This window comes from Macrobrachium rosenbergii, chromosome 41 (genome assembly GCF_040412425.1).
Source record: "Macrobrachium rosenbergii isolate ZJJX-2024 chromosome 41, ASM4041242v1, whole genome shotgun sequence".
Taxonomy (NCBI): Eukaryota; Metazoa; Arthropoda; class Malacostraca; order Decapoda; family Palaemonidae; genus Macrobrachium; species Macrobrachium rosenbergii.
In genome coordinates this window covers 44,519,912-44,534,163 of record NC_089781.1, presented here as the reverse complement: position 1 = coordinate 44,534,163, position 14,252 = coordinate 44,519,912, and the positions used below count along the sequence as shown (strand labels likewise).

General features: G+C 41.1%; 1 protein-coding gene across 2 annotated transcripts in view; it reads right to left on the bottom strand.

Moving 5' to 3' along the window:
- Positions 1-12,793, bottom strand: part of LOC136826840 (scoloptoxin SSD14-like) — a 273,826-nt gene extending 261,033 nt beyond the window's left edge. For both annotated transcript variants that reach the window (XM_067084327.1, XM_067084328.1), the window contains exon 1: positions 12,655-12,793. The gene's annotated coding sequence lies outside the window, so the exon portion shown is untranslated. The remainder of the gene's footprint in view (positions 1-12,654) is intronic.
- Between the last annotated feature and the right edge of the window lie 1,459 nt (positions 12,794-14,252).

The following is a 14,252-nucleotide window of genomic DNA, read 5'->3' as shown; positions in this document are numbered from 1 at the left end:
GTGTTCTAGCCCACTGTGCGCATGGAAGAAATACAGTATAAAGAAAATAGGAGCAATGCTTCGACAAATATATTTTGAGGTGGTTTTACATAACCGCGTGTGAAAATATTCAGCTGACACTCAGTACGAAATGAGCCCCAATAGGTTCCTGATTATATAAATCTGATAACTTAGTACAACGTCAGAGTTGTGCTTCAGACGGTCCGATAAACAAAGTTGAGCAATGTCCGTCCTTGGAAATTGTTGCCACGGTAGATAGCGTGGTTGTCTCATCATTTGGCCTTCTTATCTATGGCGTAACTAAGGGGGGAGAGTCCGCCCAGCCGGCACTGTGAGCGCCGGGGGACTCGGGCATTTTCTGAATAGGTCTGGTCTGGCATAATTCTGGGTTTTCTAGCTAATGCATGGCCTTGGGGGCTTCCCGTATGCATGAAATGTTGGTTATTATAGTAGATACCTGAATTATCAGAAAAATTAGGGTAGACTTTCTGAAACCTGGCAGCTGGTGAGACATTTAGCTTCAATTTCACTATATATATCGAGTGAAAATTTTGACCGGTAAATTCAGCGTAGCTGAACGCAAAATGCCCATATCTCCCTTAAAATGTAACGCAGAAGGATCATATACCACTCAAAATGTTCCTTTTAATGAACTCTTTTCAAATATATATAGACATTTACCTTTCAGAATAATATTAGGTCATAAATCACAAAATGTTGCCAGAAATAGAGAAAATCTAACAATTTACCTTCCTAAGAAAAAATGGTCAGAATCATACAGTACTAAAGAATACATGGCTTATATATTAACAAAAATCAACAGAACAACACTGTACTAATAAAATGATAGGCTATTTATGACGTTCCATTCCATATACATAGGAGCTTACAGCAACTTTTGATAAAAACTATTTTCAAAATGCCACTTTATGGCCATTACTATCAAGGTGGATCTTTATCATTGTATTAACATTAATATTTGATGATTATTCACTTTGTAAAAGTTCTCTAGCAAATAAAATCTTAAGAAAGTATCTGGATTGTACAATTTACTTAAATAACTATTGACTTTACAAATTCTTGCTAAAGCAAGTCAATTTTATTAACCTTTGAAGTAATTTTAGTAACAGAGTTGAAAGGGTACCATGACAGGACAGATCAAGAAAATTTAATAATTGAATTAAACTAATTCAAGGATCCATGATAATCATTTTAACCAAATTATTCCATTTAAAGTCTCAGTAGGGACACCAGAGAACTTTTTTAGGTATTTCAGCACATACATAAGTTCAGGGCGTACAGCGATTTTCTTCCTACTTTGTAAGAAGTCTAAAATGATCTTGCTGTTAAAACTGAGTTTACATTCTGTAATGTCAAAGGATAATTTAAAAACAAGTATATAATATCTAATTTAAATACAAGTATATTACTTATTTGATTTTAATTTCTAATTTTTACTCATCTTTATGGCTAAATCTTCTGATAAGTTTGAACCTGCAGTCTTAAAGGAGTAAAATTTAGACAAATTGTAGTGGACGAAGGACAGTATTTGTCTCTCGTGATTGTGCTTCTAATAACATTCCTCATCCCATACTATAGCCAAGGGATTGTTACAGTTTACATCATTTACAAGGAAGCCACTCCAACATTTACAAAAAGTGCAGCAAGGAACATAATTGCTGCGACACGAGCAGCAGTATGTTCCACATTTTACACAACTGCACATCACAGTGAATTCCTCGGATATCGGGTTCTTTCCCTCAGTTGGTACCACGAGATCATCAATTACTTTACAACCATAATGGAGTTGGAGTCAGGGGGCTCCCATTGAGGTTTAGATAAAACAGAAATCATGTATCTGGCAAAATGTGCTCTTTATACATTGTTTTGTTGCATAGCTAGTAGGAGGTAGGTTCTTGTAACATGACCTCTTGGAATGATGATACATGTAGTGGCTTCTCAGGTGACAGTGTTGTCCGCTTCAGTACCATTGCCAAATACTCTTCTGCCATGACAACCTGACTTTCAAAATTATTTTTGGTTCCAAATTATTTTAAATACATTTTTGGGTGTGCTTTTAGAGCAGCAAGTTTAGTCCCAAATTTGCTTGTGTAGTCACAGCCAGTCAGTGAATGTACAGCAGGCAGTACTTGGCATAGTTCCCTCCCGAGCTGAGCAATCAGTGCATGAATGGGGATATACCTGATCCAATTTTGATCCACAGTTCACTGCACCCTTGATAACGAAGCTAATTCCAGAGATACAAGAACTGAATTAAGACATCAGTATCAGGTGAAAGGATGACAAGTTGGTTGCATCCTTGTTTAATTGCATGAAGCACATGAATAATGCATCGTAGGTCCACTTCTTCCACATTAGAATTCAGCTCTGGAACTTCAGACACCAATCCAGCTGACAACTACTCTGTCTTTCCATGGATGATCTCAAGCCATTCGATGAAGGAGGGACTCCAGCTCTGTCTTGTTCCTAATTGATAGCCAAAACATTTCCATCTCCACTGGAAAGGATGTTTCCTTATTAATGTCTTGTAGTTCTATTAGAAGCTTCTTTGCCCTCTTCTGACACTCTGAATCCTTTGTTGACTTTTCAACATAAGAATCAAACACTAAATATATTCTTGAAGCACACTTTGTTATACACTGAGTTGCATTTAACGTATTGTCACAAAATTCTCCAAGTGTTCTTATATTAGATGTCTTCATTTTGCGAACATTGGCCATTACATCTATAATAAATCTTGTCTTCATGGAGGTAGATGGTGTATTTTGATCCTCAATTTTCAGTTGTTTCTCCAACTCATGAACTATGGAACTCTTAGTTGCTGTAGTCATGAGGCCATCCTCATCAAACAGATATGAAGCAGAGCAAAAATCATATTGGAAGTAATTCCTCCATAGAGTGCCCTCATTCCTTAAGAACATCAAGCATTCAATACAAGTGGGCATCTTCACGTTCAGTTGATTGCCTTTCGGGCCAGGTTCAGAATGAGGGGTGGTATGAGTCAGGCATAAAAAATGTAATGTAAAGGACCTCAGGTTTGTAAAACACAATTTACTTTTAAGAATTGTGATTTGTTCCGACATGATGTACAAACCATCAGTCCTTTACATTAGGAAGACTGGTTGCAGGGAGGAATCTGAGTGAGTCTCTTGAACTGACTGGAGTTCTGCACACCTGGGTTACCCCCCCTGGTCGGAAGAGCAAGAAGGAGTACCGTGCCTCTGACATATTGATCAGACTGTAGGAACTGCAAGATCAAATGTCAGATATCTGGACCTTTTCACACGAGTGAGGAAACGTAACTCATACGAAATAGGCTAGGAAGAATCAAAGAGTCGGAGGTAGTAAGGAAAACCCGAAATAGGGTTTTCCTTATTGCCAGAGTCTCCTTCCTCCCCTTGCTAGAGGAAGGAGTGGCATTGCTTCTATGATTCTAGAAGAAAAATAGAACGGGTGCTCGATGTGTAGTCTTACCACATCAGACACCAGATCCAGCAAGTGTCGGTTCCAGTCCCATTCTCATCCCAAAGGAGGAGAAGTAAGAGGACAAGAAAGGAGGAGGAGGAGAGACCAGTCACACTCGGGATCCTTCTCACTTCCAGAACCAACACCTTAGGCGAGATGCTACCTGTCCTCTTGAAGGAGCCAGGTAAGAAAACACAACTTGTTGAGCAGCCACCACAGGACCAAGGAAAAAAGGTTCCAAGGGCCTGTGGGCAAGACCGAAGGTAGAAGACCAGAGTATGGTCTATGAGACCACATCTTGCTTCCAGACCAACAGAAACTTCTGCAATGCAAGAGATGGACCAAGCCATTGACTTCGTGAGCTCTCGGGTGGATGTACATGTATCGTCGTCGCCAGCTGCCAAGTACATTCTTCGGGAGAGATATAGTACTAGAGAAAACTTTGACAGCATCCAGGTTAGGAATGATGAGCCTTTTCAGAGAGTACCACAGCTCCCTAATAGAACAAAGTAATGATTGATCTGGATCATCGATACAAAGTCCAAGGAGGAGGGGAACAAGAAGGACTCGAACCTGACAATAGATGCAGATGGATTCAGAGTCTGTTACGACATCTGAGAAGGAGTCAAGGTATTGATCCCCTTCACCTGTTCTTCCATCTTCTACGCCAAGGCCGGAGGGAGATGAGAGATGGTCCTAAGAGGGTGCATGCAGAGCACGGGACAGGAACCCTAAACGAGAGTCACATGCCACCCAAGGATCAGGAACCCTAAACGAGAGTCACATGCCACCCAAAGATCAGTTCCCTGGGACAGCAAGGACGAAGAAGCTTTTCATCAGTAGCTAAATCTTGACTGAGGAGAAAAAGGCTACTTCAGATAGAAGACTAGGTCACAAGGGCCTACGCTCTTCACAACTGAAACAAGGAGAAGCAACCCTCAGTAGAAAAGATGAGGAAGTCCAGACTTGAAGAGCAACTCTGACCTGAGAAGAAGTTCTGTCGACAACACCAACCAGAGAAGACGGATCCAATCCCTGGAACAGTGTTGCAGAGGACTTCAAGAGATATCCAGCTATATCTGTTGCCGCTCAGCAAGAAAGCCTATGCTTGCAAGGAAGTTGGAAAGTATCCCAGTCCTGAACACACAGGGATGTAATGCCTGAAGAACTGCTTCTTGTGTAGTTTCCACAGGAGGTTGGGTTAAGGAGAACTCTTCTCAATGCCTCGGAAGCAGAGCTTTCAGGTCAAGTGAAAGGCAAATTCTTTCAGCATTTGTCTGTAACTCAGGGTGAGCAATGTTTGTTGAACCCCTAGCAAAACAGACAAATATGGCGGGAAAAATGTAGACATCAATGTTTCGCATAAAGACAGCATGCCTCACCATAATAGCCCATGGGTCAGGTACGAAGGAGCGAGAAAACTACTGACTTTTGTTGTGCCAGGAGGCAAACAGAAAAATGGTAGGGATCTCTCAGTCGAGCAGTCTCTTCGTGAATCTTTGTGAGGAAGAGTGAAGAGCACACTCCATCCCGATCACTCAAACCCGAGGCCTACCAATGCATCCCTACGGGAATGTATCTGGCTAATTGAACTTTGAGTGTGTTATAGAACACTCAAGTACCTGCAAATGTCAGCAGATGAAACAAGAGGAAAAAACTATTCCCTCTTGTTTGTTGACACATGCCACTACTGAGGTGGTGTTGTTCAATGAAACCACTGAGTGTTGCAAAACCCATCCTGAAATTCTCGGAAGGCCAAAGACTGCCTTGAGTTCAGGATGGTGATGAGAAGGTACTTACCGTCTTGGCCACACACCTTCAAGACAAATTCTTACAGGTGTGCGCCTATTCCTCGATCGGTGTATCTGTGAGTAGACACATGACGTGAGGGAAATATGCAAGCATATTCAAAGGTTCCTTTCAAATAAGCATTAGCCTAACTTTTTCCTCATACTTCAAAGAGGAAAGAAGGATGGAGGAATGGAAGCAGACCTCTTTCATTCTCCACCATGGGGAAGCTTCTGCAAGATGATAGGATACCAAGACGATTAGCTCTATCTGAACTGGCATTTCCCAAATCAGGAGCACGGGAGAGGACCTGGGATGGAAGTTTGATGAAAAGAATTGCTGAGATCCCAAGGGAAATAGATGCTTCTCCTGAAGGAATCCATTCCCAGGTCTCGGCAATGTCGCTGTCAGGTCTAGAGACTCAACAAGTATCACCCCATCCAGGTATCTGCAGTAGGAGAACTTTTGTCCAGTCAATACTTCTTCCTCTCTTCCCTTCTGCCCTCCCTCCGAGTGGAAAAGGGGGTGGAAAGAGACATAATTATGCGCACTTTCCCAGAAGGGAAGACGAGGGCTGTGTGTTTCCGTGATCTTCTTCCAAAGCCTGGGACTTCTTGGGAGTTGAGGAGGGCTGGCTTGAACTTAAGGTCAAGCTGAGATGACGAAGACCCAAGGGTCTTGGCCATTGTCCAAAGGACATGGCAGTGCCCTGGCATGTAACGTGATTGCCATGGTATCTGGCAAATCTCTGAAAGAGAAAGGCAAAACTGAGTAAAGGTAAGTTCCTAAGGTTTAAAGGGGAGTTCTTTGCCTGCTATTCCGCATGCTCGAACCCTAAGGTTCAAGACATAAGGATGAAATCCGGCAAAGCAACCGAAACAGCTGGCAGGCAGTATTGAGACACCTGGTAATCTCGGCACCAAGACACTTGGCACCCAGACACCTAGGCACTTTCTCTCATTCTGTACCTCTCGTCAGGAGAGCTGACGAGACACTCATGATTCATAGAATTCAAGCAACCTATGAGACTCCCAAAAATTGGGAGAGGCTGCTTTCAGTTCCTAAGAAATCGAAAAGAGCCAGGCACAGAACCAGTCTTAGATGCAGACTTCTAGCCTCTCAAGGCTGCGCTCTCGTGGCCCCCGAAATGCGAGACCCCAGAGGAGAATGCAAATCAGTTCCCACCCAAGAGTGGGAAGAGCCAATGAGAGAAAAAATGCCTCCCAGAAAAGAGGCAGTCCCTTAGAAGTCCCGCAGGACTCCCAAAGGGAACCTCTTCCTGCTTCTTCTGGTGTTCGAACTGATGGGAGCAAGACACCAGGTTGGGAACCTGACCAAACACTGGTAAGCGCTTGAAGAGCACTTGTAGTGCTGACAGGAAGAGTCGAGACACCTGGGTGCCTCAGCCCTTTCTCTCGCGCTGCTCCTGAACTGGGCCAGGGAGAGTACTCTCCAGAACCAGATCGGGATACTCAATATTACACAGAATCTTGAGCACTCGGAGTGGCTCACAAATGAGCACCTGAAGCAGCACCCATCTTAGAGGCAAAACCTCTAGGACTGGCAACGGGACCGCAAACCTAGGTCTGCGTGCCCGCAGCTCCCAAAACACAAAACCCAAGGGCATGCAAATCAGCTCCTGAACCCGAAGGTCAGGAAGAGCCAACGAGAGACCCACTGCTTCCTCAGAAGGAGGCAGTCCCTAGACTCAAAAGACATCAAGGGGGAAGAAGCAGCCTTCCTCTCCTTCAGTCGACAGAGGCCTATCTGGTTTCCAGGGACCTCCTCGAACCTCATGAGAGGAAGGAAGAGGCAGCAGAGGACAAAATCAAAGATAAGCTGAAGAAGACAGTGGCTACCTCCCACAGGGCAACTTCTTTCACCTTCACTCCGACATCTTCTACAGGATGGTGGACACGAAACACATAACCTCCAGGGCAGCTAGGCAAGATCACAACAGAAGCAGCCCAGGATACGACCACCAGGAGAAGCAGCAGGAGCTACCTCAATGGCCGGGAACATCACAGGAACATCACCAGCAGCGACAGGAGTGATTAGGGCAGCTGCAGCAGCAGACCAGGAGGAGCCACCCAGAGACTTGTTGCCGAGTCAACAGGAGCAATAACACGGGAAGCACAGTAGGAGCAGACGGGACCACAGATATGCCAAAGGCAGTGCCACAGCATACATGAAGGCCAGCAATGACAGAGATCAATCCACATCGACGGGGCAGAGTTGGAACAACCCCGACGTGGACCTACACCATTCCAACCAGGTAGTGTGGTCAATCCCAAACAAAAAACACTGTATGAACATTGGGACTCCTTCAGGCAAAGATATCTAAACTGAGATATCCAGCCAACTACTGCTGAGCCTACGATGCTCACTGTCAACCTGAAAGAAAAAGCAAAGATGATTAATAGAGGGAGACTCTCTCGCTCTTAGGGGAACTGCCTTACAAAGCAAGTGGAGGCCACTGAGAATTGGATGAGCGAGCGAAGAAGGCGAAGGAGAGATAGAAGAAGAACCTACAGGGAGAGAGAAGGAAGGAGGGGAGGCTACCAAAGGCATCGTGGAAGCGAAACTTACCGACGATGCCCACAACCTACCCCTCAAACTCTCCCCCACCTGCAACTCCTCCACAGTGCAGGAGGCAAAGAACAACACTCAGCACAAGTAGCAATGCCCTTGTACACGGAGAGCATGAGCCCAAGAAGGGAGCGAAGTTATTACATCCCAATCCAAAATATCCACATGTACAGGGAAACACCTTCAGTATCTAATAAATGGGCTTACTAGAAGAGAAGCATTACCACTCGGTTACGCCTCTCTAAAATACGCCCTTGGCCATCAAACCCAAGACACAGACGCAGGGGAACGACAGCCTACTCAAGGTTATCACAAATCATGGGTTTGTATATTAATAAAAATCAAACACACGCAATATATGCACAAAAGTACAGAAAGATCCCACTGGGATAAAAAAAAAAAAAACTTAACGACAGTCAGGTAAAAAGATTTGAAAACACGTCTGCAATGCATGATGGCTGAAAGCAAACTGGAATGTTTACATCTGGGCAGACAGGTATTCCCGCCTACTTGATGGTAGTTACTGCCTAACCACCTTGTTCAAGAGTTTAACAGCCGTGTCCAGCTTCTCCATAAGTAATTCCTAATGTAAAGGACCTATGGTTTGTATATCATATCAAAAAAACTATTAATTGTTTGCTCTGGGGCCACATCAGCTCCAACTGTTTTGAAATGTCTCGAGTTCGCTTTAATATAAATTTTCTTTTCATGAATGCCTGGTGAATTTTGGAGCAATATTTGGTAATCTGTACATGTCTTCGAGATGCAGTGAGCATTATCGCAAGTAGTTAGTTGAATCAAAGGCAGCAAAGAGTGAAATAGGCTCTGACTTGACTGAAGTTGGAGCACCCAATTGCCTTCTCAACCACTGCGAATCATTTCCCACATGTGACATAAGATGAATAATTTAGCTCCTGCATCTAAAAGTTTCACTTTTCTCAGAATTCTTTGAAACAAAATCATCAAAGTCATGGATGAATGTCTCACTCTTAGCCCCAAATTCCTTCAGTTGTGTCAAACTTTCTTCTCTTGGCTTTTGTGAAATCCTACATTTCAAATGTGCAATATTGTTCAATTGTTCCTGATACTTTTGTATCTTGTCACCCTTTTGGAAAAATGTCACCCACTGTAACCTTGCAAAGGACTCTTTCAACAGCTGTAGACCTTTTAGTGATCTATGACCCCAAAGAGGGCACTCTCTATCAGCATATTCTCTGCACCACTACCTTTTAAATATTTTCCAAGACGTCCTAGGACAATTTGTATCATGTGAAACGATCCTAAACAGAATACTATATCGTTGAGCTCCTTTTGTCGTATCAGTTGAATCTCTCGAGTTACTCGGAATACTCTTTCATCACAAGTCACTGGTAATACAGGTTGGTCTAGGTAGATAAGAATTCCCTGAAGGTTTTTCATGGCAGTGTATACTACATCAAATTGTGTGATGCGATGAGGACGTACTGGGAGGAATGCAATTTGTTTTAGAGGTAGCTCATTATCACTCAGGACGGCATTAGCTGCACTCCATGTTGGCATTATCTGCTCATCTTATAGGGTGCTGATATCTGATTTAGTTTCACTAAAGTCCAGTCTCCCCAAAATCCAGGCAACATCTTTCCTGCAGATGGCATTCAATAGTTCATGGTTCACAGGTTGAACATTTCATTCTGTATAAACCTCAGGTAAATCTGCTTTCTTAGATGGTTTGTAAAACGGTTTCAACTGTTGGCATGGTAAATCAATATTGAATGCTTTTGCTCCATGTAAGGTGCTTGCTTCAGAAATTCTAGAATGTAAACTCATTTTTAACAAAGATCATTTTAGACTCCTTAGACTACAATGTAGGAAGAAAATCGCTGTGTGTTCTATAACTTATGTATGTACTGAAATACCTAAAACTTTCTCTGGTGTCCCTACTGAGATTTTAAAAGGAATAAATGATTATCATGGATCTTTGAATAAGTTTAATTCAATTATTAAATTTTCTTGATCTGCCCTGTCATGGTACCCTTTCAACTCTATTACTAAAGTTACCTAAAAGGTTAATAAAATTGACTTACTTTAGCCAGAATTCGTAAAGTCAATAGTTATTTAAGTAAATTGTACAATCCAGATACTTTCTTAAGATTTTATTTGCTAGAGAACTTTTACAAAGTGAATAATCATCAAATATTAATGTTAATACAATAATAAAGATCCACCTTGATAGTAATGGCCATAAAGTGGCATTTTGAAAATAGTTTTTATCAAAAGTTGCTGTAAGCTCCTATGTATATGGAATGGAACGTCATAAATAGCCTATCATTTTATTAGTACAGTGTTGTTCTGTTGATTTTTGTTAATATATAAGCCATGTATTCTTTAGTACTGTATGATTCTGACCATTTTTTCTTAGGAAGGTAAATTGTTAGATTTTCTCTATTTCTGGCAACATTTTGTGATTTATGACCTAATATTATTCTGAAAGGTAAATGTCTATATATATTTGAAAAGAGCTCATTTAAGGGAACATTTTGAGTGGTATATATACGATTCTTCTACGTTAAATTTTAAGGGAGATATGGGCATTTCACTTTCAGCTACGCTGAATTTACCGGTCAAAATTTTCACTCGATATATACAGTATAGTGAAACTGAGCCCAAATTTCTTACTTGCTGCCAAGTTTCAGAAAGTCTACCCTAATTTTTCTGATAATTCAGGTATCTACTATAAAAACCAACAGAGTAACTTAGGGAACATTTCAAGCACACTGTAACCACTCAATCGCCAGGCCATGGACTAGGCATAGTTCTTCTAATCGGAACACTGAACAGCGATTTATCGACTCTGCTGTTGGACAGTATGCGATTTTTGACAACGGCAACCCTGGTTTCTTTCTCCACCTGTGACATGCGCGTTTAATTTTCACCACTTGAGTACTTTTTAGCACGGGAATGGGGCGGCACTTTCAGAGTCCGTTCCGGGCGCCACTAACGATAGTTACGCCACTGCTTCATACTATCGCAAACGAGGTCTTTTTCAGCCCTAAATTTCACGGTGGAGACAAAAAATTAAAAGAAACATTTTGATCATGGAACTCTTTTACTAACAATGACCAAAAGCAGCTTGTAAGTTAAGCAGAATAAAATTCGGAAAAGAAAGAAGAAACTAAATGAGAGGCACCAGATGGCTCCATCATGAAAAAAAGAGAATGACATAACTTCCACGAACAAGAGGCGCTTGCCTTTGACGCAGGCAGTCTCTGGAAAATCCAGATCAAACAATCTTTTCGCAAGCTTTTCTGAGCGCAAAAGTAAAAAAGGAAAGGGGAGGGAAGCAAGAATAGGTGTGGAAAGGAACGATAATAGATCAGGAGGAGCAAAGAACAAAAATAAATAAGGAAAGGAGAAAAACAAGAACAAATAATGAGTGAGAAGAACAAGAATACACAATGAAAAGGGGAAAAGAACGAGAGAGAGAGAGAGAGAGAGAGAGAGAGAAAAAAAAATTAATAATAAATGAAACTTTATAAAAAAAAAAAACGTAAACCATTATGCGCTGTAATGCAATGACCATGCGTGGCATACCCACAAAGCTTTTTCATTTAACGTGAAAAGTTAAGCACAATAAATTTCTTGTGAATCGTTATGGCGGATTACTGCGGCCACTTCGATCACCCGACTGGCTGTTTGTTTATGCTGGGCCTTTCCTCAGTCGGGCACCCAAGACGCTGCGCTTGCCGTTCACAAACACCCAACAACTTGTTCTAAAATGGTCTGTGCAACAAGAACCAATCACATGAAACTAACGTTTGATATGATGATAATGACGAATGTAACGAGAATTGCACACCTTTTTTCCTGCTGAAAGCAGTGCTTACGAACATGGTTAATAATAATTATGCTGTCACTAAAATGTTTTTTTGCAACAGCGGGTAGAAAACTTTGACTTCCAGTATGTAAATGAACCTTATTCATATGACAGAGGTCGCCAAGCAGGGTAAATTACCACAATTTCGGGCTTTTGGGAATAATTGGGTCCCACAAAGGATTTTAAAGGTTTTTTTTTTTACCAAGTGAAACGTTTTAATAATAAATAACTGTAGTCCAGCATCTGCAAGGTTCTCATTCGGCCAAATTGCACTCATTTTGTCCAAGATTTTGCTAACATTTACTGAGTACATCTTACATGCACAGCTCTGAATTGGGTTTCTTCATTACTACAGAATTTTTCTTTCATGTTCTATCTATAACCAAAATAATTTGGGGTTTCGTTGCGTTCACAGACCATTTAGTGTACAAAATTTTGTGTAGTTCATCTTGCATATAATAAAACATCATAGTTTATACTGTTATGTCAATATACACTTGCTTTAAGTCTGTTGCTTAGTTCAAGACAATGACAGTATGCAGTTCCTGATATGAAGTAACAGCAGATTTCACTGAAGTCACCTACCCCTGAATTATATGGAATATAATATAATTACAAGCCGTCCACTATAGCGGTTTCATTCCTTTGTCGCTCTGAAGACAAAATCAATAAAAGTATTTCATTTTTTTTCATGTTTCTTCTACCTTTCTGGTGCGAGACAATTGCCTACACTTGCCCTAAGAAAGTTAGCCAGCCACACAACCTCTTACATGAAATGCCAGAGCTTTCCCTGGTAGAGAGGCCCCTAACGGTCAAATCCAAATTAGACATTATGAAAGAAGATATTAAAGACACCCATTCAAGTAAAAAAATAAAACAAAAATCTGCTTCGCGTTCGATTAAAATCATCTCAATGCATAAAAAAATGCTTGAATTACCTTGAAACAGTGTGCTGGAGTTTTCTCCGCTGATGTCCGTTGACCGTTACTCGCCCTCCGGCTCAGATGCTGGCTAGTCTCGCTTCACTTCAAGACGTCGACTGTCTCATTGCTGAGCTGACTGGCCCTAATAAAGTTCACTCAGAGCCAGTCCCTCGCATACGCACACACACACGCACACACACACACACCTTTAGATACAGAAGAACGAATAGCTGGAGTCCACATTCTTCATGCGAGTGTGTTTGTTGCCTGTTGAGACCTCTCAGGTGAACTTGACCTTGAATCATTTGTTCCTTTCCGAAACTTCCCTCTGATTTTGTATCAGTACTGAATGCTTTTCTGTCACAGCAGTGTAGCCAAAGCTTGGAGATCGTATTCCGAATGTCGAGAACATTACGAAAAGTCCCGCACAAGAACTGACTGATAGTTAAAGACAGCAATATAGCGCGTCATCTTCAATAACTGAAGTTCGCGGCTCTTGGAAAGAAAACATCCTTTCCTATTGTATTATTGTACTGTACATCTCCTAAACGTTTGATAAACTAGTGATAAAACATATATCTTAAATATTTTCTGGTTCAGAGTAGCGAAACATAATCAAATGCAAATGGCAAGATCTTTATAAATCTTTAAACACACTTTAAGACAATAAACGGGACTTTCGTCAGACGCATTCGTTATGTAACCCATTGTAAAAAAAAAAAAATTACTTCTTCGTTACGCGCAAGATTTCTGTAAAGGAAATTTCATTCGTTCTGCAGTTTGAGGAATAGAGATACTTTCAAATTCTGAAGAAGTGTCAACTCTTCGTGTGCGTAACATTGAAGGACCCAGTGACCATACAGGTGACTTCGTTCTCTGAGACAACAGGATACTGCCACTAAATGTTAAGGTGCTGAAGATTAGGCTCGCGATGTATCATTTGCCCTCTGAATAGAATCGTCCAAGTCCTTTGAAAGTAAGATCCTTAATCAGGAACAAGTTCCAGAAAGAAAACCACTTTCTTAACCTGGAACAAGCAAATTCTCTCCCTCTCTCTCTCTCTCTCTCTCTCTCTCTCTCTCTCTCTCTCTCTCTCTCTCTGCGTGAGTTTGAAAGTGTGAGCGCATGCGTATATTTATATATATACTCAGTATATATATATATATATATATATATATATATATATATATATATATATATATATATATATATATATATATATATATATATATATATACTGTATGTGTGTGTGTGTGTGTATGTATGTATGTATGTATGTGTGTGCATGTATATATATACTATATATGTAAAAATGTATGCATTTTTTTCCTCTTTTTTATTATACATGATTCAGCAATGTTTCTTTTCGTGATGTCTTTACAGAACATGATCTCTTTAGCATCTTCCCAACTGATAGTGTGGTTGCGTTCATTCATATGCTGAAATAAACTGCTTGCAGTATTTCCTGTTCCTGTTCTGACATTATATTCATGTTGTTTTAATCTTGTTTCGAGATCCTTGACACTCTGTCCCACGTGCTTTTCATTACACTGATTGCAAGGGATCTCATGTATGCAGCCATTCTTCTGTAGAGGGAAATTTCTGATTAACAT